Source organism: Dama dama, chromosome 33, assembly GCF_033118175.1.
Source record: "Dama dama isolate Ldn47 chromosome 33, ASM3311817v1, whole genome shotgun sequence".
Lineage (NCBI taxonomy): Eukaryota > Metazoa > Chordata > Mammalia > Artiodactyla > Cervidae > Dama > Dama dama.
The window spans coordinates 31,371,078-31,396,790 of record NC_083713.1 but is presented as its reverse complement, the minus strand read 5'-3'; the positions used below and the strand labels follow the sequence as shown (position 1 = coordinate 31,396,790).

Here is a 25,713-nt window from a genome sequence, read left to right as displayed (position 1 = left end):
AGTTCAGTCGCTCAGTCGTGTCCGACTCTTTGCGAGCCCATGAATCGCAGCACGGCAGGCCTCCCTGTTCATCACCAACTCCCGGAGTTTACTCAAACTCATGTCCATCGAGTCAGTGACTCCATTCAGCCATCTCATCCTCTGTCGTCCCCTTCTCCTCCTGCCCCTAATCCCTCCCAGCATCAGGGTCTTTTCCAATGAGTCAACTCTTTGCATGAGGTGGCTAAAGTATTGGAGTTTCAGCTTCAGCATCAGTCCTTCCAATAAATATTCAGGACTGATCTCCTTTAGGATGGATTGGTTGGATCTCCTTGCAGTCCAAGGGAATATCAAGAGTTTTCTCCAACACCACAGTTCAAAAGCATCAATTTTTTGGCGCCCAGCTTTCTTCACAGTCCAACTCTCACATCCATACATGACCACCAAAAAAACCATAGCCTTGACTAGACGGACCTTTGTTGGCAAAGTAATGTCTCTGCTTTTTAATATGCTGTCTAGGTTGGTCATAACTTTCCTTCCAAGGAGTAAGCATCTTTTAATTTCATGGGTGCAATCACCATCTGCAGTGATTTTGGAACCCAAAAAAAACAAAGTCTGACACTGTTTCCACTGGTTCCCCATCTATTTGCCATGAATTGATGGGACCAGATGCCATGATCTTAGTTTTCTGAATGTTGAGCTTTAAGCCAACTTTTTCACTCTCCTCTTTGATTTTCATCCAGAGGCTTGTTGTGCTTATCTGGCTCCAGTTCATTATCGCCTTTGTTACCTGATATTTTAACTAAACTGTTTTGACCCAATGAATAAGCCTTCACAAAAAGATAAAATGTTGAACTTTCAACTAGTTAAAATTATCGAATAAGGTATGAAGCTAATTCTTCATCTGCATTCTAAATGTATTCATCTCTGTGAATCAACCCATCCTTCAGCCCTTAATTGATCAAAATGATCCATTTTGTGTTGGAAAGTTAAAATGTCCTGTCTCCTTCCATGTGGCTACCAGGGCACTTCTGCTAAAACACTTAACCCCCTCATCCTGCCTGTTTGCTTGAAACTCTTCAGTGACATCTGATACTGTCAAAGAAAAGGTTTTAAACTTGAACATGTGTGGGGTTAACCTAACGAGTTGTTTTGTTTTGCTTTTTTTAATACCGAGTCTTGAGGCTAAACCCTCCTCAGGTGCTGGTTTGGTTCTGGGATGCAGAGCCTAAAGGATCCCCCCACTATGGCAAGGGTGCCTTGTCCCTGACCTCTCCCTTCTACTCCCCCCTTCCTGTAAATTCCTTGTGGATAGGAACCTAGTGTGTCCCTATACCTAGCAGAAAATGGGTGGCTCAGGAAATGGATGGCTTTCCATAATTACTTTGAAATGAAAGAAGGAAGCAATATATAGACTCAAAATTATTCTGCCTGATTTGATAAAGCTAGAAATGTGAGATTTTGACAGATATCTGAAATGAATGCATCAATTGATCAAAGACTGAAAGAAAACATACAGAGCATTCAGCATTGGTTTTGATTAACATCTATTCCTGATTGTCCTTAGGGGGGAAATTAAAATTTATGATGATTGTGATTATTGTGAAGATGATTTATAAACATGCAGATTTGGGGAAAAACAATTTACTTGCTTTTGATTTTCAGGGTGGTTAATTTACAAAGATGCCCTGAATGCTTTAAGGCAGTTAGAGCAAGAATAAAATGGTATTGCTGGTTTGTGACAGTGTTATTCATGTTGTTAGGCATAGTGCCTTCTTAACGTGCTTATTTTTAATTACATAGTGATGAAAGTGAAAGTCGCTCACTCATGTCCAACTCTTTGCAACCCCATGGACTATACAGTCCATGGACTTCTCCAGGCCAGAATATTGAAGTAAGTAGCCTTTCCTTTCTCCAGGGGATCTTCCCAACCCAGGGATAGAACCCAGGTCTCCATCACTGCAGGCGGACTCTTTACCAGCTGAGCCGCCAGGGAAGCCCATACATAGTGATGGTAGGCACCAAAGACTTTCTGAGGAAGGTGTGGGGTGATCCAGATGAATGTGAACCTGGCCTTCTTCAAAGGCATTTATAAAGCCCTGCTCCTGTATATTTCTAGCCAGGGGAATCTCACTGTAACCCACTTTGCCAGGGTGTTGAATCTGTCTTAAAGTGATGATGCTGATAGAAATACACCTTAGGTGATCCACATACAGAAGTGCCATGTGTGATTCCACACAGGGAACTGTGATTTGAAAAATCACAGAAGAATAAAAATAATTATTATTTTATTTTGTGTTTTGGCCATGGTTAATGGGAAGATACATTAATGCATCCACATTGTTATGCATGTTCTTCTCTCTACCTGGAACATGTTCCATCTTTACACAGCTATTTCTTGCTCATCTTTTAGATCTCAGCTCGGATGCAGTATTTCGCAGGAACCCTTCCTCGCCACCACCACACGGGTTGATAACCCTTCCTGAATGCTATCTTTCTGCATTCCCTGGTTCTGGTCTTTATTATAGGATTTAGTAACATACGTTGAAATTAAACACTTACTGCTTGGTCTCACCATTTGACCATGAGAAAGAAAGGCTGTTATGCTCTCTATTGTAACCCCAGTGTCTAAGAATAGAGCCTACAATAAAATAGGCATGGAATAAACAATTGTCAAGTGAATCAGTGATTTATATATATTTGTTAGATTTATTAGTATCATCATGGCTTAAAAATCTTATTTCAGTTTTTATCTTGTTCTTGTTTTCATACTTCTAGGCCCTGAAAAATTAGCCAGTGTCTGATTTAATTCCAAAAGAAGCATAAATTATATAGACTGGGTCTAAGAGGGCAACAGTCTGCCTTCAGTCCTGCCTCCCACCAACTAGTGAAGTGATCTCTTTGGATCACTGTGTCTTTCTATTCTTTATTTTAGAAAGAGCTTAGAAGAGCTGATTTCTAGCCCGAAGATTCCATTAGTCCAAAAAAGTAAATCATATTTCAGGCAAAATACCTACTTCCAATTTTAAGCCTAAACCTTGATGGTTCTCCAATCATTTGATTGAGAAGTTTTCTCAGCAGTAGTTTGTAGTGCTAACAAAGATCCAATGGCTTTAAGCCCATAGCCTTTTTTTTTTTTTCTTTATTCTAAGCAGAATTAATGGAAAAAGGAGAAGGTGACTCTGTGTCTGATGGTGGCGGCAGCAGCTTGGTGGTCAGATCAGGTAGCCCTGGTGCCAGATGCGAATGGATCTGTTAACAGAGTCCGCAAAGCCATCTGTGGTGCATGTGTTGCTGCCCCATCAGCTTAATCATAGCCATTTGGAGCTCATGAAAGTGAACAGTGGACAAATGACAATGAAAAGCGTGAAATCACCATCAACCACAACACTGGAGAGGAGTCACGACATAGCCACTTCCTTCTCTAAACTGTAGAAATTAGGACAACACCACCTGACCTTCATTTCCTCTCAATTTATGTACATGTCTAAGAATATCACAAGATAAGGTACATGGAAATCTTGATAAGTTGTAAAATGACTATGCAAATATTCTTACCCAAAATCAGACTGTCACGGAGCCTTCCTTGTAAACACCCTGAGAGTCAGTTGGTCTATAAATATTTATTGAGCACACAATGTGTGTCAGATGCAATTCTAGGCGTGGTGCTAAAAGAAACTTATCCATTATTCTATGTAGTGTAAACAGAAAATAAACACAGGAAAATAAATAAGCAGACAAACAAATGAGAAAATTATTAAAATAGTTTTTAGTGCATCTGGAGAGGGCAGCAAGAGTCTCAAGGAAAGACCTAAAAGATAACCTTTGAGGTGAGAGCTGTTCAGATCTGAGGAAGTTCCCCCTCAGCAGGTACAAAGCCCCAGAGGCAGGAATGAGCTTGTCATGTTTAAAGAGTGGAATACGCTGCTGAGGCTAGAAAATTAGAGAAGATGCAGAGAGAGAGGAAGGGGCCAAGGAAAAGAGTTTGGGTTTTATTTTATGTGGTCTCTCCAGCAAAATTAAACCAACTAAGAATGCACACTGTTTTGCTTGCTTTCTAAAACCTGTTAAATATTTTATTCTGCCTGCTTCACTTAAATGAAAAAGTCACTTTTAATTATTTTATTATTGATTTGCTTTACTGAAAATCAAAATAAGATCAGGAGTCCTTTGCAATAAGTAGTGACCATCCGTTTGTGATCCTGGAATGTAAAGTGAAGGATTATTAGAATTCTTTCCCTGCTTTGACTTGTTAATTATTTTTAATATTCTGTTTTGAGAGAAATCTGAGGCAGGAAGATTAAACAGTGCATCAGGATTTATGAAAAGCCCATTTTAATAAAAAATGTAAAGACTTTGTGCAAAATTAGGTTTACTAGTAAAAATATATTCTGCATGCCATCTTAATATTCCCATACATTTACCCACAATTATTTAATGTGGCTTCTATTCTATATTTTATTTAGAATCTGATCTTACAGTTTTAATTCAAGCAAAAACCTCATCTATTTAAATTTAAAATTTTAATTAAAAAATTTTTATTGAAGTGTAGTTGATCTATAATGTTAATTTCTATTGTACAGCAAAGTGACTCTGTTATACACGTATATACATTTTTATATTCTTTTCCATTATGTTTATCCCAAGATATTGGACATAGTTCCCTGTGCTCTACACTTTGTTGTTCAGTCCCTCAGTCGTGTCCGACTCTTTGTGACCCCGTGGACTGCAGCACGCCAGGCTTCTCTGTCCTTCACCATCTTCCAGAGCTTGCTCAAACTCATGTATGTTGTGTCAGTGACGCCATCCAACCATCTCGTCCTCTGTCATCCCCTTCTCCTCCTGCCTTCAATCTTTCCCAGCATCAAGGTCTTTTCAGATGAGTCAGCTCTTCGCATCAGGTGGCCAAAGTACTGGAGTTTCAGCTTCAGCATTAGTCCTTCCAAATGAATATTCAGGACTGATTTCCTTTAGGATGGACTGGTTGGATCTCCTTGCGGTCCAACGGACTCTCAAGAGTTTTCTCCAATACCACAGTTCAAAAGCATTAGTTCTTCAGCGCTCAGACTTCTTTCTGGACTCACACATCCATACATGACTGCTGGAAAAACCATAGCTTTGACTAGATGAACCTTTGTCAGCAACATAATTTCTCTGCTTTTTAATACACTGTGTAGGTTTGTCATAGCTTTTCTTCCAAGGAGCAAGCGTCTTTTAATTTCATGGCTGCGTCACCATCTGCGGTGATTTTGGAGCCCAAGAAAATAAAGTCTGTCACTGTTTCCATTGTTTCCCCATCTATTTGCCATGGCACTAGGCAAAATTACATTTAAAATTTTAATAGTAATAAATGAAACATGATATTTGAAAATTCAGTAAGGCCTTATTAATTCATGTGTATTTCGATTTGATTTGCCATTAGAAGAGTCTATATATATTTTTGTGCTTTAATTCCATAAAATTTTTAAAGAGTATGACTTTAAAGGTCAAACCAAAGTTACCAGGGTCAAAGCAATTCTTTCTCCCTGGTATATTGTTACTTATTTAAAGATTTTGTTTTTATTTTTAATTGGAAAGAACAATATTTGAATAAAATATAGCTCCTCTTCAAAGCTTAATGTCTTTAAAAAATAGTATTTAAGCAATCCAGAGTGTGCAAATTCTTATGTTGTTCCCGTAATGGCTCATTCCAACATGGCTGCACACAGTCAGGCATGCACACACACACACCCACACCCACACACACACACCCACACACAAGTAAATTACCTTCATTCCCTAATACATGCGGCTCCTAGAAAAGTGATGACCAAGTATAAATTTTGGGGTGCTGACTATTCTTCATTTAGGGCCACTGCACCTTCTCCCAGCAGAGCTCACCTCTGAGCAAGTCGGTGTGGGCTTCCTGCAGTGTGCATCAATCACATCTCACAGAGAAAGGATGAAGGGGTGCTACGTCTAGACAGACATTTTAAAATCAGCTAGGAAGAGATATTTGTTACCATTTGAGCATTTTTCAGTATTCTGATGTGGGTGTACTTAAGAGGTCCTGATGTCAACTCAGACATCTTGGAATTTAGAAAAAGCTGATTTATTTAATGATATTCATAAATTTTGCTTTGTATCTGAGTGTCAGATTCCTATACAGAACTTGAAAAGCTCTGTTAGATAAGTGTTGGCCTTTTTTCTTTTTTCCAAACTGCCTCTGGAGGAATTAGGAAACAGAATAGATGTTCTATAGTCAGCAACTCTCTTGCATTATTCTTTTGAAAGAGTGAACTTGAGACTTATTATATAACCAGTGTTTTAAACAAAATTATAGAGTATCCTGAATTGCTTAAGCTCCATCTCTAATTTAACAGTGAGCATATTTAAATGAAGATGAGCTAAAGGGTTTGGTAGTCATGGCAACATGATATGAAAATATACCATGTCATTCAAGTCTATTAGAAAAAAACATTATCATTCCAAAGGTTTTTGTTGCTACTTTAAATACTGACTAGAGAAGAAAAAAGAAAAGAAGATGAGAGAATTAGATGAGCCATGAAATATTTTAATTTTCTTGTTACAAAAATGCTGGCTTGAAAATAATGTGATCTAAATTCTAAATAAATTTAGCTACAAAGTTGATATTAAAAATATAGGCTATGAGAAAATAAACAGATATTAAATTTGCTGCTTGACAAAAATGTATTAAATCTACTTCCTGCAAATAATCTTTTAGAATGGAAAAGTAATTTCATATTTTTAAGATTTCAGTGAGTTGCTTATAGAGTACCTAATTTGTGACTATTCATATGAGAAATAAAACCTCAAAAATACAACTTTAAATAAGTTTAAACAACTGTGAGATATTCAGAGCTTTATTCAAAATGAGGTGATTAAATTGTGATTATTGTAGATAATTGAAGGCCCAAAAGACAAAAATGTGAATCATCCAAATACTATATTCATAAAAAATACAGGCTAACATTTTGAGGTCTACTTTAAAATTTTTTTCTGTGCTGGAAATATCTAGCTGTACATTTTCTCTTGTGAAAATAGAGCTACATTGTACTTATTTGTCTGTAATTTGAAAGCCTAAGAGCCTGGCTTTTATGTCAGACACACTTGGATTCTAGTTTCACCTCTCAGTTCCACTTCCAAAGGTGTATTTTGAAGCCTGTCTTAGCCTCCACTTCCTTAAGTGAAAAAAGAACAGAATAAATTAACACCTCTAGCAAAGGACCATTTTCAGACCAGGAGATCTCTAAAAAAAGACAATCAATAGATGTTAAAATAGATCAACCGAATATTAGAATTTTTGCCAAAAATTTTAATGCAGCCATGATGAAAATACTTCAACAGGCTCCCGGCTGTTCTATATGGAGCGCGCCCCGCGCTGCGCGAGGTTCCAGCCCTCGGGTGTTCCACAAAAGCACGGAAGGAAAAGCTGCGCCCGCTCTCAGTGCCTTCCCCGTCAGAGCGGTCCAGGCAGCCAGGGGCTTGGTGGGCGCACTCTCCCCAGGTGTGGCGCGCCCCCTCCCCTCCGCGGACCCAGATCACATCCTGGGCCATAAATCTGGTCTTGGAAAATTCAAAAAAATTGAAATCATTCCAGTCATCTTTTCTGACCACAGTGCAGTAAGATTAGATCTCAATTACAGGGAAAAAATTGTTAAAACTTCAAACATATGGAGGCTAAATAACACGCTTCTGAATAACCAACAAATCATAGAAGAAATCAAAAAAGAAATCAAAATATGTATAGAAATGAATGAAAATGAAAACACAACAACCCAAAACCTATGGGACACTGTAAAAGCAGTGCTAAGGGGAAGGTTCATAGCATTACAGGCTTACATCAAGAAACAGGAAAAAAACCAATTAAATAACCTAACTCTACACCTAAAGCAATTAGAGAAGGAAGAAATGAAGAACCCCAGAGTTAGCAGAAGGAAAGAAATCTTAAAAATCAGGGCAGAAATAAATGCAAAAGAAACTAAAGAGACCATAGCAAAAATCAACAAAGCTAAAAGCTGGTTTTTTGAAAAAATAAACAAAATTGACAAACCATTAGCAAGACTCATTAAGAAACAAAGAGAGAAAAACCAAATTAACAAAATTAGAAATGAAAATGGAGAGATCACAACAGACAACACTGAAATACAAAGGATCATAAGAGACTACTACCAGCAGCTCTATGCCAATAAAATGGACAACTTGGATGAAATGGACAAATTCTTAGAAAAGTATAACTTTCCAAAACTGAACCAGGAAGAAATAGAAGATCTTAACAGACCCATCACAAGCAAGGAAATCGAAACTGTCATCAAAAATCTTCCAGCAAACAAAAGCCCAGGACCAGATGGCTTCACAGCTGAATTCTACCAAAAATTTAGAGAAGAGCTAACACCTATCTTACTCAAACTCTTCCAGAAAATTGCAGAAGAAGGTAAGCTTCCAAACTCATTCTATGAGGCCACCATCACCCTAATTCCAAAACCAGACAAAGATGCCACAAAAAAAGAAAACTACAGGCCAATATCACTGATGAACATAGATGCAAAAATCCTTAACAAAATTCTAGCAAACAGAATCCAACAACATAGTAAAAAAATCATACACCATGACCAAGTGGGCTTTATCCCAGGAATGCAAGGATTCTTTAATATCCGCAAATCAATCAATGTAATACACCACATTAACAAATTGAAAGATAAAAACCATATGGTTATCTCAATAGATGCAGAGAAAGCCTTTGACAAAATTCAACACTCATTTATGATTAAAACTCTCCAAAAAGCAGGAATAGAAGGAACATACCTCAACATAATAAAAGCTATATATGACAAACCCACAGCAAGCATCACCCTCAATGGTGAAAAATTGAAGGCATTTCCCCTGAAATCAGGAACAAGACAAGGGTGCCCACTCTCACCACTACTATTCAACATAGTGTTGGAAGTGCTGGCCACAGCAATCAGAGCAGAAAAAGAAGTAAAAAGAATCCAGATAGGAAAAGAAGAAGTAAAACTCTCACTGTTTGCAGATGACATGATCCTCTACATAGAAAACCCTAAAGATTCTACCAGAAAATTACTAGAGCTAATCAATGAATATAGTAAAGTTGCAGGATATAAAATTAACACACAGAAATCCCTTGCATTCCTATATACTAACAATGAAAAAACAGACAGAGAAATTAAGGAAACAATACCATTCACCATTGCAACAAAAAGAATAAAATACTTAGGAGTATATCTACCTAAAGAAACAAAGGACCTATACATAGAAAACTATAAAACACTGATGAAAGAAATCAAAGAGGACACAAACAGATGGAGAAACATACCGTGTTCATGGATTGGAAGAATTAATATTGTCAAAATGGCTATTCTACCCAAAGCAGTCTATAGATTCAATGCAATCCCTATCAAGCTACCAACGGTATTTTTCACAGAACTAGACCAAAGAATTTCACAATTTGTATGGAAATACAAAAAACCTCGAATAGCCAAAGTAATCTTGAGAAAGAAGAATGGAACTGGAGGAATCAACCTGCCTGACTTCAGACTCTACTACAAAGCCACAGTCATCAAGACAGTATGGTACTGGCACAAAGACAGAAATATAGATCAATGGAACAGAATAGAAAGCCCAGAGATAAATCCACGAACCTATGGACACCTTATTTTTGACAAAGGAGGCAAGGATATACAATGGAAAAAAGACAACCTCTTTAACAAGTGGTGCTGGGAAAACTGGTCAACCACTTGTAAAAGAATGAAACTAGAACACTTTCTAACACCATACACAAAAATAAACTCAAAATGGATTAAAGATCTAAATGTAAGACCAGAAACTATAAAACTCCTAGAGGAGAACATAGGCAAAACACTCTCCGACATAAATCAAAGCAAGATCCTCTATGACCCACCTCCCAGAATATTGGAAATAAAAGCAAAACTAAACAAATGGGACCTAATGAAACTTAAAAGCTTTTGCACTACAAAGGAAATTATAAGTAAGGTGAAAAGACGGCCCTCAGATTGGGAGAAAATAATAGCAAATGAAGAAACAGACAAAGGATTAATCTCAAAAATATACAAGCAACTCCTGCAGCTCAATTCCAGAAAAATAAATGACCCAATCAAAAAATGGGCCAAAGAACTAAACAGACATTTCTCCAAAGAAGACATACAGATGGCTAACAAACACATGAAAAGATGCTCAACATCACTCATTATTAGAGAAATGCAAATCAAAACCACAATGAGGTACCATTACACGCCAGTCAGGATGGCTGCTATCCAAAAGTCTACAAGCAATAAATGCTGGAGAGGGTGTGGAGAAAAGGGAACCCTCTTACACTGTTGGTGGGAATGCAAACTAGTACAGCCGCTATGGAAAACAGTGTGGAGATTTCTTAAAAAACTGGAAATAGAACTGCCATATGACCCAGCAATCCCACTTCTGGGCATACACACTGAGGAAACCAGATCTGAAAGAGACACGTGCACCCCAATGTTCATCGCAGCACTGTTTATAATAGCCAGGACATGGGAGCAACCTAGATGCCCATCAGCAGATGAATGGATAAGGAAGCTGTGGTACATATACACCATGGAATATTACTCAGCCATTAAAAAGAATTCATTTGAACCAGTCCTAATGAAATGGATGAAGCTGGAGCCCATTATACAGAGTGAAGTAAGCCAGAAAGATAAAGAACATTACAGCATACTGACACATGTATATGGAATTTAGAAAGGTGATAACGATAACCCTATATGCAGAACAGAAAAAGAGACACAGAAACACAGAACAGACTTTTGAACTTTGTGGGAGAATGTGAGGGTGGGATATTTGAAAAGAACAGCATGTATACTATCTATGGTGAAACAGATCACCAGCCCAGGTGGGATGCACGAGACAAGTGCTCGGGCCTGGTGCACTGGGAAGACCCAGAGGAATCGGGTGGAGAGGGAGGTGGGAGGGGGGATCGGGATTGGGAATACATGTAAATCCATGGCTGATTCATATCAATGTATGACAAAACCCACTGGGAAAAAAAAATAATAATAATAAAAATTAAAAAAGAAAAAAAGAAAAAAAAATAAAATAAAATACTAGGTCTTTAACCAGGAAAAAAAAAAAAAAGAAAATACTTCAACAAACAATTATGAACCACACTTAAAGGAAAAAAGGCAGAATCTCAGTAAAGAAATAGAAAATTAAAAAAAAAATAAAACAGATGGAAATTTTAGAACTGAAAAAATACAATAACTGAAATTTTTAAAACTAAGAAGATAGGCCCAAGACTAGAATGAAGGGGGCAGTGGAGGAAAAAAATCAGTGAAATGAAAGATGGAACAACAGAAATTACTCAATCTGAACAATAGAAAAGAAATTGACTTTAAAAAAAAAGAAAAAATAGGGCCTCAGGGACTTGTTATTAATATAAAAGATCTGATATCCATATCATTAGATTCCTAAAAGTAGAGGAGAAAGTAGGTAGTACTGAAAAGTATTCAAAAGAATAATGGCTGAAATTTTCCCAAATTTGACCTCAAAAAAGTAAACCTGTAAATTCAAGAAGCAGATCAAATCCTAAACAGAATAAGTCTAAAGAAATTCACACCAAGGAACATTCAAACTTCTCAAATATAAAGACACACTCCCCCCCCCAAAAAAAATTCTTGAAAGCACCAAGGAGAAGGACCTTATTTAACCATGGAGGCCAGAAATAAATGATGCAACATTTTTAAATGCTGGGGGTGGCAGGGGGGAGGTGGAAAAAGAAAGGAACTCTCAACCCAAAATCCTGTATTTAAGCAAAACATATCTTTCAGAAGTGAAGGGAAAATCAAGACATTCTCGGACAAGGGAAACCAAGAAAACTTGTGACCCCAGACCTATCTTAAAAGAACTGCTACAGGAATTTCTCTAATCAGAAAGGAGACAATAAAAGGAGAAATTGTGGAGCAGTAGGGAGGGAGAAAGAACATGGTAAGCGAAAATATGGATAAATATAGTAAACTTTACTTTTCTTACTGTGTCTTCAGAAAGAGATGAAGGCCAAATTCCTTATAAGGACTTCCAGACTCCAAAAGACATGGAGATTCGGAGATCTGGTACAGAGGGGAGATGAGATCTGATCTGACATTTAAGAGGAACTTCCTGGCTGCTGTAGGGATGCTGGAGTGAAAGCAGGGAGACCAGGAGACGGTAATCCAGAGTGAATGATGGAGACCTAGACCAGGGTGTTTGCAGTAAAGGTGATAAGAAGTGATCTATCTCTGGATACATTTTGAAGTTAGTGTAAACAGTATTTGCTGTCAGTTATTGTAAAACAAGAGAAAAGGAGCAAGTTCATGAAGGACAAGGCCAGGATTTTTGTTTACAACCACTGGAAACATTGCTAGCAGATAATGGAAAAGACTGCTGGTGGAGCAGACAATGGAGGAAGATCATGAGTTTAGTAATAAGCCAATGAGAGTTAAAATTTGGGAGTATTTGAATTCCCTGATTATCTTCTCACACAAACATCCAAAGAACCATATTGCTCTACTTGCATATTAATTCCACTCTCAAATTTGGAGATTTGGAAATATTCAAAGCCATTAACTATGACTTGAGTGATATATATCCGATGATGCAATACAAGAGAAAAATGACAAAAATTATAACTGAATATTGAAAATCCATGATATAAAAGAAGTGAAAGTAAATATTTAACACAAAAAACATGAAAATATGTAAACATTATAAAATGCCAAATAAAAATTAACTAGAAGATATGAATAGGCATATCTTAATATTCCAGTGAACATAATTACTAGGTAAAATTAATTATAATGTTCAAATTTAACAAACTATTTATAGTATAAAAATGAATAAAATTTAACCAATAGAATTTTTTAAATTATTTTTTATTGAAAGGTAATTGCTTTACAGAATTTTGCTGTTTTCTGTCAAACCTCAACATGAATCAGCCATAGGTATACATGTATCCCCTCCCTTTTGAACCTCCCTCCCATCTCCCTCCCCACCCCGCCCCTCTAGGTTGACACAGAGCCCCTGTCTGAGTTTCCTGAGCCGGACAGCAAATTCCCGTTGGCTATCTATTCTACATACGGTAATGTAAATTTCCATGTTACTCTCTCCATACAGCTCACCCTCTCCTCCCCTCTCCCCATATCCTTAAGTCTATTCTCTATGTCTGTTTCTCCATTGTTGCCCTGTAAATAAATTCTTCAGTACCATTTTTCTAGATTTCATATATATGTGTTAGAATATGGTGTTTATCTTTCTCTTTCTGACTCACTTCACTCTTTATAATAAGTTCTAGGTTCATCCACATTAGAACTGACTCAAATGCGTTCCTTTTTATGGCTGAGTAATATTCCGTTGTGTATATGTACTTCTCTATCCATTTATCTGTCAATGGACATCTAGGTTGCTTCCATATTCTAGTTATTGTAAATAGTGCTGTGATGAAAAGTGGGATACATGTGTCTCTTTCAATTTTGGTTTCCTCAGGGTATATACCTAGGAGTGGGATTGCTGGGTCATATGGTGGTTTTATTCCTAGTTTTTTAAGGAATCGCCATACCATCTTCCATAGTGGCTGTATCAATTTACATTCCCACCAACAGTGCAAGAGTGTTCCTGTTTTTCCACACCCTCTCCAGCATTTATTTTTTGTATACTTTTTGATGAGGGCCATTCTGACCAGTATCAGGTGATACTCATTGTAGTTTTGATTTGCATTTCTTTAATAATGAGCAATGTTAAACATCTTTTCATGTGTTTGTTAGCCATCTGTACCTCTTCTTTGGAGAAATGTTTGTTTAGGTATTTTTCCCTCCTTTTGATTGGATTGTTTGTTTTTCTGGTGTTGAGTTGCATGCACTGCTTGTTTTTGGAAATTAATCCTTTGTCAGTTTCATTTGCTATTATTTTCTCCCATTCTGAGGGTTTTCTTTCACCTTGCTTATAGTTTCCTTTGCTGTGCAAAAGCTTTTAAGTTTAATCAGGTCCCACTTTTTTTACTTTTGTTTTTATTTCCATTACTCTAGGAGGTGGGTCATAAAGGATCTTGCTTTGATACATGTCATCGAAAATGTTTAAAGAAAATGAAATAATATTTTTTCAAAGTGAAATCTTTAAAAAGCAAGGAGTATTAATGATAGATTTTTAAGTACATTTTTGGTGCACAATTTCTAGCTCTTGCATAAAACCCTTTGAATCTAAAAGGGTTTGGGTAAAAGTGAGAACATTATTATAAACCAGCCCCAAGTACTTTCCTTCCACTCTCATTTTGAAAAAATTGTGTGCCTTATTTGATACCTTTAGAGATTGTTTTAACAACTTTTTGTTATTTGCAAGAGCTGAAATGTTTTTATTGAGTGAAAATTGCAATTTGTGTTTCAAAGAATATATTCCCAACTTATCTTTGTTTAGGTTCATTATCTACAGAGGGAGATTTTACTTTTCAGAAAGGCTTTGAGCTAAAGTAAGAATTATTTGGGCACTAGAAGCTGCACTCTGTTGATTTCCATTGTTTTCTTCCTTTTGGAAATGAATGATTTACATATGGAAGAAAGCTTTCTCAGCAGATGTACCTTTGTTTATATAAAAGTTTAGCACTTTCTAACTAAATTGTAACATGAAACCTATTCAAATTTCTCATTTTTTCAAAGTTCTGAAATAACAATAAGAATACCAAAATATCACCATTTCAATTATTTTAAATGGCACAAAATGCCAGAGGAGCCGAATACAGACAAAAATCTATATATAAATTCACTAGTAAATAACTTTTTGTTCTAGTGTCTTTTTAAGTAATTACAGCTAAATTCTAAAAAACCTAGAATTCTCACAAGTAGTTTAAGATCTTGTTCTGTTTTTTTCTTTTTTTGCTCTTCAGAACTAGTTAGAACTTACCTGCAACTTATTTGCATCAGTATAACTTTGTTCCAAAGTGCACTGAATTCAAAATTAACTTTGGCTCGCTTAATCCTTCCCACATGGAACGGGGGCTCTTTTCTAAACATCCCATCTGCAAGTGTTATGTTTCTCTGTATTGCCTACAGGTCCAATTGAGAAGTTATATTTTCTTTTAACTGTGTATTCACTTTGTTTTTGCCATGAAAACATACTCAAAATGGGTTAACTTGTATTTTTTCACACTCAGTAAGTTTAACATGAATAAAATAAAGGTCATTTTATGAAAAAAAAATTTTTTAATAGATTGTATGTGCTGTGTGCTAAGTTGCTTTGGTCATGTCTGACTCTTTGCAACCTCAAGGACTGTAGCCCACCAGGCGCCCTCTGCCCATGGGGATTCTCCAGGCAAGAATACTAGAGGGGGTTGCCATGCCCTCCTCCTAGCATTACCATAAATAAAAAGGTTTGACCACTCAGAATACATTAGAAGATTTTCTTTGTTCTCTGTTGAACAAGCAAAATTTTTTGTTTAAGGAAATGTAAATTTTAAAAATCATTTTTATTGGAGTACAGTTGATTTGGGGTTTCCCTAGTTGTCTCCACTGTAAGGAATCTGCCGGCCAATAGTTTCAAGTGGACAGCAAAGAGAACCAGTTATACATATATCCACTCTTTTTAGAGTCTTTTCCCTTATAGACATTATTGAATACATTTTGCTATGCTATACAGTATGTCCTTATTAGTTATCTACTTTATATTAATATATGAGTATATGAGTATAATATATAAGTATATATTAATATATGCAAATATATGTGAATCCAAGTCTTCCAATTTATCCCTCTTGCCTTTTTCCCCCTGGCAACTATAAGTTTGCTTTCTATATCTCTGTTTCTGTTTTGTAAATAAGTTAATTTGTACCTGTTTTTAGATTACACATATAAGTGATATCATGATTATTGTCTTTCTATATCTGGCCTACTTCACTCAGAATGACAATGTCTAAGTTCATCCATGTTTCAGAGAATGGCATTATTTCATTCTTTTTTTAATGGCTGAGTAATCTTCTATTGTATATATATAGCACATCTTTATCCATTCTTCTGTTGATAGACATTTAGGTTGCTTCTGTGTCTTGGCTATTATAAATAGTGCTGCAATGAACATCGGGATGCATGTATCTTTTCAAATTATGGTTTTCTCCAAATATATGCCCAGGAATGACATTGCTGGATCCTGTGATAATTCTATATTGTTTTTTTAAGGAAACCCCATATTGTTCTCCATAATGGCTGTGCTAGTTTACATTCCCACCAACAATGCAGGAGTGTTCACTGTTGTCCACACCCTCTGCAGCAGTTATTATTTGTAGATTTTTGGTGATGGCCATTCTGACTGGTGTGAGGTGATACCACGTTATAGTTTTGATTTTCATTTCTCTAACAGTTAATGATATTGAGCATCTTTTCATGTGTTTTTTGGCTATCTGTGTGTCTTCTTTGGAAAACTCTTTCATTCTCTGCTGTATCATCAGTACTTGAATTTTGCCTAGTACATAGTTGATGTTCAATACACATTTACTAAAAAAATGTATAATATGAGTTCTGTGTATTTGAGAATATTTAATTCTGTTATGGATTACAAGAAAATGAGATGAATGAGTATTTAATGTCTTCATAAGGTGTAGGCAAAAGTAGTCTGTGAAACATGGGCTTCCCTGGTAGCTCAGGTGGTGAAGAATCCACCTGCAATGTGAGAGACCTGGCTTCGATCACTGGGTTGGAAAGATCCCCCGGAGGGGACAATCCTCCAGGCATAGCAACCCATTCCAGTATTGTTGCCTGGAGAATCCCCATAGACAGAGGAGGCTGGAGGGCTACAGTCCATGGGGTTGCAAAGAGCTGGACACAACTGAGTGAGTAAGCATAGCACACAGCATGTAAAACATAGGCAGAACTGTAAGGCCTGCAGATATGGGTATAGGTGTAGATGTTAGTTACCAATCAGATAAACTGGTCATGAATAAAGTGAGTAAAGCATGTATATACTAAGCACCTCTTATGCATCATATGCTAAGTACATGTGAAGTGTATGGGATACTCCATATGCAGGTTATTAAGTTGACCATTGTTTAATGACATGCACCCTGGCAGATAAAACACATTGCTACTCATCAGGCTAACCCTTTAACTGTAGACCGACATTCCTGCTCAGCTTGCACTTTTCTTGTCACATCTTTTGCCTCTTTCTTCTTGATATGTATTTAAATTGGTTTAATGAACCAAGTAATTCAAATATCTTAATTTGGTCTGTGAGCCTTTCTGTTCCCTAGCCTTTCGGGTAATTTGCTTAATCATGCACTTAGAGTCTACCTTGCATCATATCCATATGGCATAACTTTTGTAATATCAGTATATGTGAATATATTACTTTACAAGAAAAAGAGCGTGCATACTCATTTTTTAAAATCTAGAACTCAGCACAATTCCCACTTTTTTTTCCTCTTTGAGTTGGTTTGAGACCAAAGTTTTCTCATTATTAATGTAGGTGGTATAAGCTTTGTAAGTGCCCCGTAGTATAAAGTGTATGTCTTTCCTTGCACTTTAACAGATATTTTCACTTTAATGGATTTGGATGTATTTCTGATTAATAATAATTTTAATATAATAGAAATTTTCAAGAGTTTAAAAATTATCCAAGATCACAAAATCAAATACCAAGTGTCATCTGGTTGATAACATAACTATAAATAAATGATTCTAAAATAAGATATCTTAATTTTTTAAAAATCATTTTAACTCAGTGAAGACATCATAGCCTGTGGGTAAGCCAGGAGAAAACTAATGAGAATGGGCTCTTCTTTCAAGTCCCCTAGACATGCAATTTAGGCCAATTTTCAAGAAGTTTGATGAACTAAGAAAAAGAAGAAAATCTTCAAGAGTGCAGACTAACAGCCTGATAAGTGGAAATATAGCTCTTAAGGAAGCAAGAGCCACATAAGGGGTTACTGAACTTGCAGTTGAATTATCTGAGGCTCTCATTGGGAGCACTGAGATGTTGGTAAACCAAATGAGAATTCACAGCCCAAGAATTTCCAAAGCCTTGGTGCAAAACCCTGAGAGTTTGACTAAATGCTTATTTAATCTCAGTCATTTCCAAAGGCTTTATTTTTAAAGAGTCAGGCTCCCAACTGAATACCGACTTGAAAATAAGTGGGAGACAGAAACAACAAAAAAGAGATATTCATAGATATTGTACCAAATTCTAAAGAGCATGGTAGTCTCTCTAAGCATAGGAAACAGTAACCTAATAATTAAAAGACCCAAAGCCTTGGATTCATCTGCTCTTTAATCCCCTTGGTGAAAAATTATGGATGAACTTGAGTGACCTTGAAAAGATAAATCAATAGAACATTCAGCTTCATCCAGCTTTATGAAGAGTGGCAAATGATGTTAGAAAGAGAAAGAAAAGTACCGTACGGTATCATTTATAAATGAATGTAAAATATGACACATATGAACTTATCTATGAAACAGAAGCAGATTTACAGACATAGAGAACAGACCTGTGGTTACTGAGGGAGGAGGAGGGAGGGATTGATTGGGGGTTTGGGATTAGCAGATGCTAACTATTATGTACATTGATAGAATGAGTAAACAACAAAGTCCAAATGTATAGCACAGGAAACTATATTCAGTAACCTGTGATAAACCATAATGGAAAAGAATGAAAATGAATATATATATATGTTAAATGGATTACTTTGCTCTACGTAAGACATTAACACACCATTGTGTATCAACTATACTTCAATACGAAAATATTTCCTTTAAAAAAAGAGTGGCAAATAATGAAAAAGACCGTTCTTCAGTGTGCTCTATCTATATATATTCTCCTCTGGAAGCCGTGGCATAAATTGGAGAAAAGGAATTCTCACAGTGATGCTTTATTTAGTAGGTAACAAAAAGAAATGCCCATTTTATAGATGGAATCCATGGTGGTTCAGTGGTAGAGTCTGCCTGCAATGCAGGAGACTGCTTGCAATGCAGGAGACGCAGGTTCAATCCCTGGGTAAGGAAGATTTTCTGGAGAAGGAAATGGCAACCCACTCCAGGATTCTTGCCTTAGAAATCCCATGGACAGAGGAGCCCGGTGGGCTACGGACCACAGGGTTGCAAAAGTCAGACACAACTGAGAGACTCAATCACCACCATAGACTGAATACATGAATGACAGATTCAGATATTTCACCTTGCTAATTGGCAGTGGTTGGATAGCATCACCGACTCAATGTACGTGAACTTGAGCAAACTCTTGGAGATAGTGAGGGATGGGGAGGCTTGGTGTGCTGCAGTCCATAGGGTCACAAAGAGAGGGACACAACTTAACAACTGAACAACAGCAACTGGCAGTACAGATAACACCTATGCTTTCTAAATGTAAGATGCTATCTGGTTTCTTTACAGTGTTTGGTGATGTAGATTATCCTCTACTCGAAATGGTCTCTTTCCTTCGCTTTCATAGTACCACATGATTCCAATCTATTTCCAGCCCTCCTAGATGTCTGTTTCTTCTACTGTTCAGTTCAGTTCAGTCACTCAGTCGTGTCTGACTCTTTGCGGCCCCATGAACCGCAGCACGCCAGGCCTCCCTGTCCATCACCAACTCCCGGAGTCTGCCCAGACCCATGTCCATCGAGTCAGTGATGCCATTCAGCCATCTCATCCTCTGTCATCCCCTTCTCCTCCTGCCCCCAATCCCTCCCAGCATCAGGGTCTTTTCCAATGAGCCAACTCTTTGCATGAGGTGGCCAAAGTATTGGAGTTTCAGCTTCAACATCAGTCCTTCCAATGAACACCTAGGACTGATCTCCTTTAGGATGGACTGGTTGGATCTGCTTGCACTCCAAGGGAATCTCAAGAGTCTTCTCCAACACCGCGGTTCAAAAGCATCAATTCTTCGGCACTCAGCTTTCTTCACAGTCCAACTCTCACATCCATACATGACCACTGGAAAAACCATAGCCTTGACTAGACGGGCCTTTGTTGGCAAAGTAATGTCTCTGCTTTAAATATGCCGTCTAGGATGGTCATAACTTTCCTTCCAAGGAGTAAGCGTCTTTTAATTTCATGGCTGCAATCACCATCTGCAGTGATTTTGGAGCCCAGAAAAATAAAGTCTGACACTGTTTCCACTGTTTCCCCATCTTTAGTTAGCTATTGCTGTGTAGCACACTACCCCAAAACACAGAGGCTTAAAACAACAATTTATTCACAATACTTGTGGTCAGCTGGTCTTAGCTGGGTGATTCTTCTTTTCCATGTGATATTGGCTGGGGTGGCTTATGTAACTGTATTGACTAGGAGCTCAGCTGGGACTGCTTTAACATGGTAGCTCTGACAGTAAAGAATCTGCCTGCAATGCAGGAGACCTGGGTTCAGTCCCTGGGTTGGGAAGATCCCCTGGAGAACAGCAGGGCAATCCACTCCCTCATTCTTGCATGGAGAATCCCATGGACAGAGGAGCCTGGCAGGGTATAGTCCATGGGGCCACAAAGAGTCGGACACGACTGCTCCACTACACTTTCAACTGGGACTGAAATATTCAAGTTGACTTCACTTACATCTTTGGAGCCTCATCTGTGGTGACTGGAACTGGTTAAGATTTGCTGGGCCTTTCTTTCCATCAAAGTATCAGGAATGGTGGTGTAGCCTCTAAAATGGCAAAAATAGAAACTGCCAGACTTCCCAAGGTCTAGGTCTGAAAATGCTCCAGCATCATTTCTCCTCCATTTTGTTGGTAAAAGCAAGTTATCAGTTTCAAGGGGCAGCCAAGATGCCCGGTAAGGGACTAGAGACTCTATCACTTAATGAGAAGAATGACGAATAATTTGCAGTCCTTGTTAATATAGCACATCATCTATTCTTTTTCTTCCCAGCCAATTAGTGTTTCTATTGCTGAAGGTTTGGACCTGAACGCTCTACTTCTGTCTTTTAAATTTTCTTTTTTTTAGAGAACTTCATCTGGAAGTCCTTCAACTATCCCCTGACACTTTCTATGTTTTGATCCTACTGATTGCTTTTGTTCATTTGACAGAATGAGCTGTGCTATCTGACCTGACCTCTGCTCAAAAGATTCCCTACCATGTCACTTTTCTTTCCTCATCTGATTTACTCCTAATCTCTCCGTAGGTCTTAAATTAAGCATCACTTCTAGAATGTGTTCTCTAATCATCCAAGTCAGAGTTAAGCCGTGTCCTATGCACTCCAGTAACCTCCCATCTTCTCTCTTATTCCTGAATTCGATTCTCAGTAGTAAAAGTTTCTAATCTGTAGATCAGCATTCCCTAGCAGATATCCTTTGTATTCAGGTTCTCCTAATCTTCTTTTCTATTTTCTGGCTATTTCTTACCAGTCATTATCCAAATGATTAATTCTTGGTTATCTTTAATCAATGGTTACTCTTTAAAAGCGGTTCTTCCTATATCACACAGGGTAGACAATCAACATATATTTGCTGAATGGAGGAGGTAATGAATCAATCAATCTACAAACCCTTACTCAAAATCTTCAGTTTTTCTTGTTTACTGAAAGGTACATCCATAGCCTGATCAAGGAAACCCTTCACAACCTGACCTTTCTATATATCTAAGAATATTTCCTGCTATTTATCAAATATACCCTTGGCCTTAATTTTTTTACCAAACACATTTATGTTTATTACTGCTTCTGCCTCTTATCCTGTGTATACAATGAATTCTATCAGATACAAAGCCGTGCTATATACCAATATGAAATGACAGTGACTTAAGTCAAAAACTGTTTCTTTCTTATGTAATAGCAAAATATAATGATTGCAACCTCTCTCTCCCCCTCCCCCCATTCTCCACATGCAGCTTTCATCTCATGACCTTAGATGGGTTCCTGGCTCCCACCACTAGTCCACATTCCACCCAGAGGGAAAGGAGCCAGGGAAAGTGAATACATTGTATACATTCTCTTTTAGGAAGTTGCACCCATCTTTTAGCTGATGTTCCACTGATTGAAGGACCAGCACATGGCCACATCTTGCCTACAAAGAGAGAGGAAGGAAAGTAGGTATTAACTGGCATCCATGCCCCCAACTACAATTTGAGGATTCTGTTTCTAAAGAAGGAGAGAATGGACATTGCGAATAAAAAGTTGTCTCTCCATTGTTGCCCTATAAATAAATTCTTCAGGGTCGTTTTTCTAGATTCCATATATATATGTGTGTGTGAGAATACAGTATTTATCTTTCTCTTTCTGACTCACTTCACTCTGTATAATAGGTTCTAGGTTCATCCATCTCATTAGAACTCACTCAAATGCATTCCTTTTTATGGCTGAGTAATATTCCATTGTGTATATATACCACAACTTCTCTATCCATTCATCTGTCAATGGACATCTAGGTTGCTTCCATGTTCTAGCTATTGTAAATAGTGCTGCAATGAACAATGGGATACCTGTGGCTGAATCATGATGAGGTTTGACAGAAAACAGCTATATTCTATAAAGCAATTATCCTTCAATAAAAAATAAATTAATTAGCAAAAAAAAAAGTTGTCTCTGCCCCATTCTTATTTCCATATTTCAAAACCTGACCTATGTTCTGGAATTGGATAGAGCAATGTTCAAATCCCAGCTTTACCTCTTGTTGATCATGTGGTCTTAGGGAAATTATTTAACCTTTCTAGTCTCACTGGCAAATGTAGAAAATAGTACATCTCTTTAAAGGTTAGTGAGAGGAATGTGAATATAAAACACCTACCACTGTGTTTTACATGTAGCAGGTGCTCAATAAATGATAGTTCCCATGGTGATTATGTTGTTCTACTTCCTTCATTAAAACTATCTGACTGCCTCAACCCTTGTCTTTACATCCTGTTTCACACATATAACAGTTAGCTCCATGCCATCAGATTTGTCCTTCTTTCCTATGTTGTTTTTGTTTCTGAAAATAGAAACCATGTTATATTTTTGTTCTAGAGTTTTTCCCTATATTGCCCACCCCTCATTGAAATAATTGGTCCAGTGAGTTCACAGTCAAGGTCAATATAGAGCTACTTTAAGCTGGGATCAAAAGATAATATCATCCACATTTATAGGTTTTCCATAGTATGCTGAGACACATGTTGACCTCTTGATATAAATGGGAATATAAGTATGAATAGTGTTGTACAGCAGGGTTTTATAAATATTAACACTTTGAAGGAGAAAGTGTTAATATCTTTTATTAGGAGATTAAAAAATGTTAACAACAATGATCTTTGATTTGCTTAATCTGAGTTTAGTTAGTATGTATAACAGTGGGGATTCAATTAATATCTCTGGGCCTCTGTTTTGTAATCTACAAAATCAGGCATAGTGCTTCATAATATATTGGGTTATTGGGAGGATTAAATGAGATAATAATGCACATAAATCACTTTGTATAGCGCCTTGAACACAGTTAAGGTCTTAATAATACTGAGCGATCATTGCTGCTGGTAGCAGTCTCCACGCATTGCTCTCACAAGAGATACTGCTCCAGTAGAATGATTCAGGTGTGAGAGTCCAAAATACTGGCAAGTTGCTCTGGATCAAATAAAATTGAACATAGGAAGACATCATTTTACCAATTGAATTGGTATTTCACCTATAAACATCATTAACTTTGCTTCAGAAACATTTAAGTCATGTGATTTCAGTCTTGCTTTATCTTCTAGGTAAAAGCTCTAAAATTATTAAATTGTGTAGCATTGAAATATGTTTGTTTTCTGGGTATCATGATCATATTTCTTAACTGAAATTTTTAAAGACCATGTTTGTTTGTTCCTGCTTTGTTTTTCCTGGGCTGGTCTTAGAAAAAGCTTTACAGTTTCAAAGGGCTTTAGTGATGTTATTTAGTCTTGTGGTTTTGCAAATTAGTAGTTTTTATGGAAATAAGCAAAGTGCTTTGAAACATCTTGGTCATTGTGGATTTGTTTACAAGCAACACAAAGTTTTGTGGTTTGAATTTTATTTATGGCTCATTAAGCCATACTTTCAGGTTCAAGAAAGTTCTGAAAATTAGTGAGGAAAAAATAGAAAATGATTTTTAAAGCACTTATTTCAGGTCATCTGCTTTCTATTCTGCAATCCATTAGTGTGTAAATGGATTTAGATTTTATAAAGATATGAAAAAGTAGGGCATTAGAGATTATGTTCCTCTAAGTCCCTTATTTTACAAATTCAAAGTTAATGCAGGGAGAGATGGGATGAGCCCCCAAGATCACTGCCTTCCTGTATTAGGGAGGAACGAAAAGTAAAATGGACTCATTGGCTTTTATTTTAGAGCTTCTGAAAGTTACATGAAGGGTAGGACTTCGATAAGTTCATTCAGGGTAAACCACTTTAAGAAAATCTTATTGAAATAAATTTTAGAGGATAATCATTCACACACATAAAACAAACTAACAAAACTTTTGTCAGTAAGTCTTTGGCCTTTAGCATTTGTATTTTTGACTCTGTAGGCCCATAACATGATCGAAGACAAGAATTGGGGTCTTTTCAATAGAGCTGTATTTTTCTCTGCTTATCTTTGAATACACAATAAATCTTCAAAGGATATTATTTGTGGAATTTCAAACCCCAAAGAGAATCCATCTTTAATATTAAGAATGAAAATGAAGGGAGAGTAAAGAGATCTTTTAAAAAGATTCTTCTTAGCTTTAAAATAACTTTGAAATTATTTTATTCTATATTTAGGTATTCATCAGAAGCCAAATGGTATTTCTAACATTTGTAGTTATGAAGGAAATAATATACCATAGAGTTACTGTGACAGTGCCAAGATCAGGATTTTTTTTTCTCACTTAGATGTAAGCCTTTACTGTGCTTATAATAGTAATAACTTTTGTTTTTCACAAAATTAAAAAATAATGACTGTTTAATAGAGGTAGATCTTTATAAGGCTAGATCTGTAAAGCATCATTTACAGAATATCAGCTTACTGAATTTGCTGCCGGGCTTCCCTAGTGACTCAGACAGTAAAGAATCCACCTACAATGCTGGAGACCTGGGTTCTATCCCTGAGTTGGGAAGATTCCCTGGAGGAGGGCATGGCAACCCACTCCAGTGTTCTTGCCTGGAGAATCCCCATGGGCAGAGGAGCTTTGCAGGCTACAGTCCATGGGGTCGCAAAGAGTCAGACATGACTGAGCGGCTATGCACAGCACACAGCAAAGTTGCTGATGGACTTAAAACCTGTGTTTTGTTGTTGATGTTTTTGCCACTATACCTAATTTTTAAAAACATCTTTTAACTAAAGCGAAAACCGTAATCAACCAGCATGTGATCTACAATGGTTTTAAATGAAAAGGTAAGTGACCTAAAAAGGTGAATAGGCAACGTTTACGAAACTTGAAGTAAATCTCTCAAATATACCATCACAAGGACATATGTAATCTGCTGTCATTTCTTTGCCCAAATCTTTAAAAGTAAGAGTAAATTCACCAAAAAATTATTTTTAACTACTGTAGCATATAGACTATCAAAATATATTAGGGAACATTGAGTACACTTAATTTAGAAAGGCAAGTTATAAAACTGTATTTTAGGCAAAATTTTAATTGGAGTTTAATACGGCTTTTGTCACATAAGGTTTTATCAAATATAACATTAGCTAGAGTAAAAACCAGTAGGGGAAATGTCAGCTTTTCTGGAACATCTTGATTTTTTTGTACATAGTTTGCCATCGCTATAGAAATAATGTGAAAAAATAATTTCTCTTCATTCAAAAGTATTATCTTTATTGTTG

The 25,713-nt window shown here is 36.9% G+C and overlaps 1 protein-coding gene across 1 annotated transcript in view; it reads left to right on the top strand.

Moving 5' to 3' along the window:
• The window catches only part of B3GALT1 (beta-1,3-galactosyltransferase 1), a 410,482-nt gene that overhangs the window by 213,109 nt on the left and 171,660 nt on the right, over nucleotides 1–25,713 (top strand). The gene's annotated exons all lie outside the window — the stretch shown is intronic.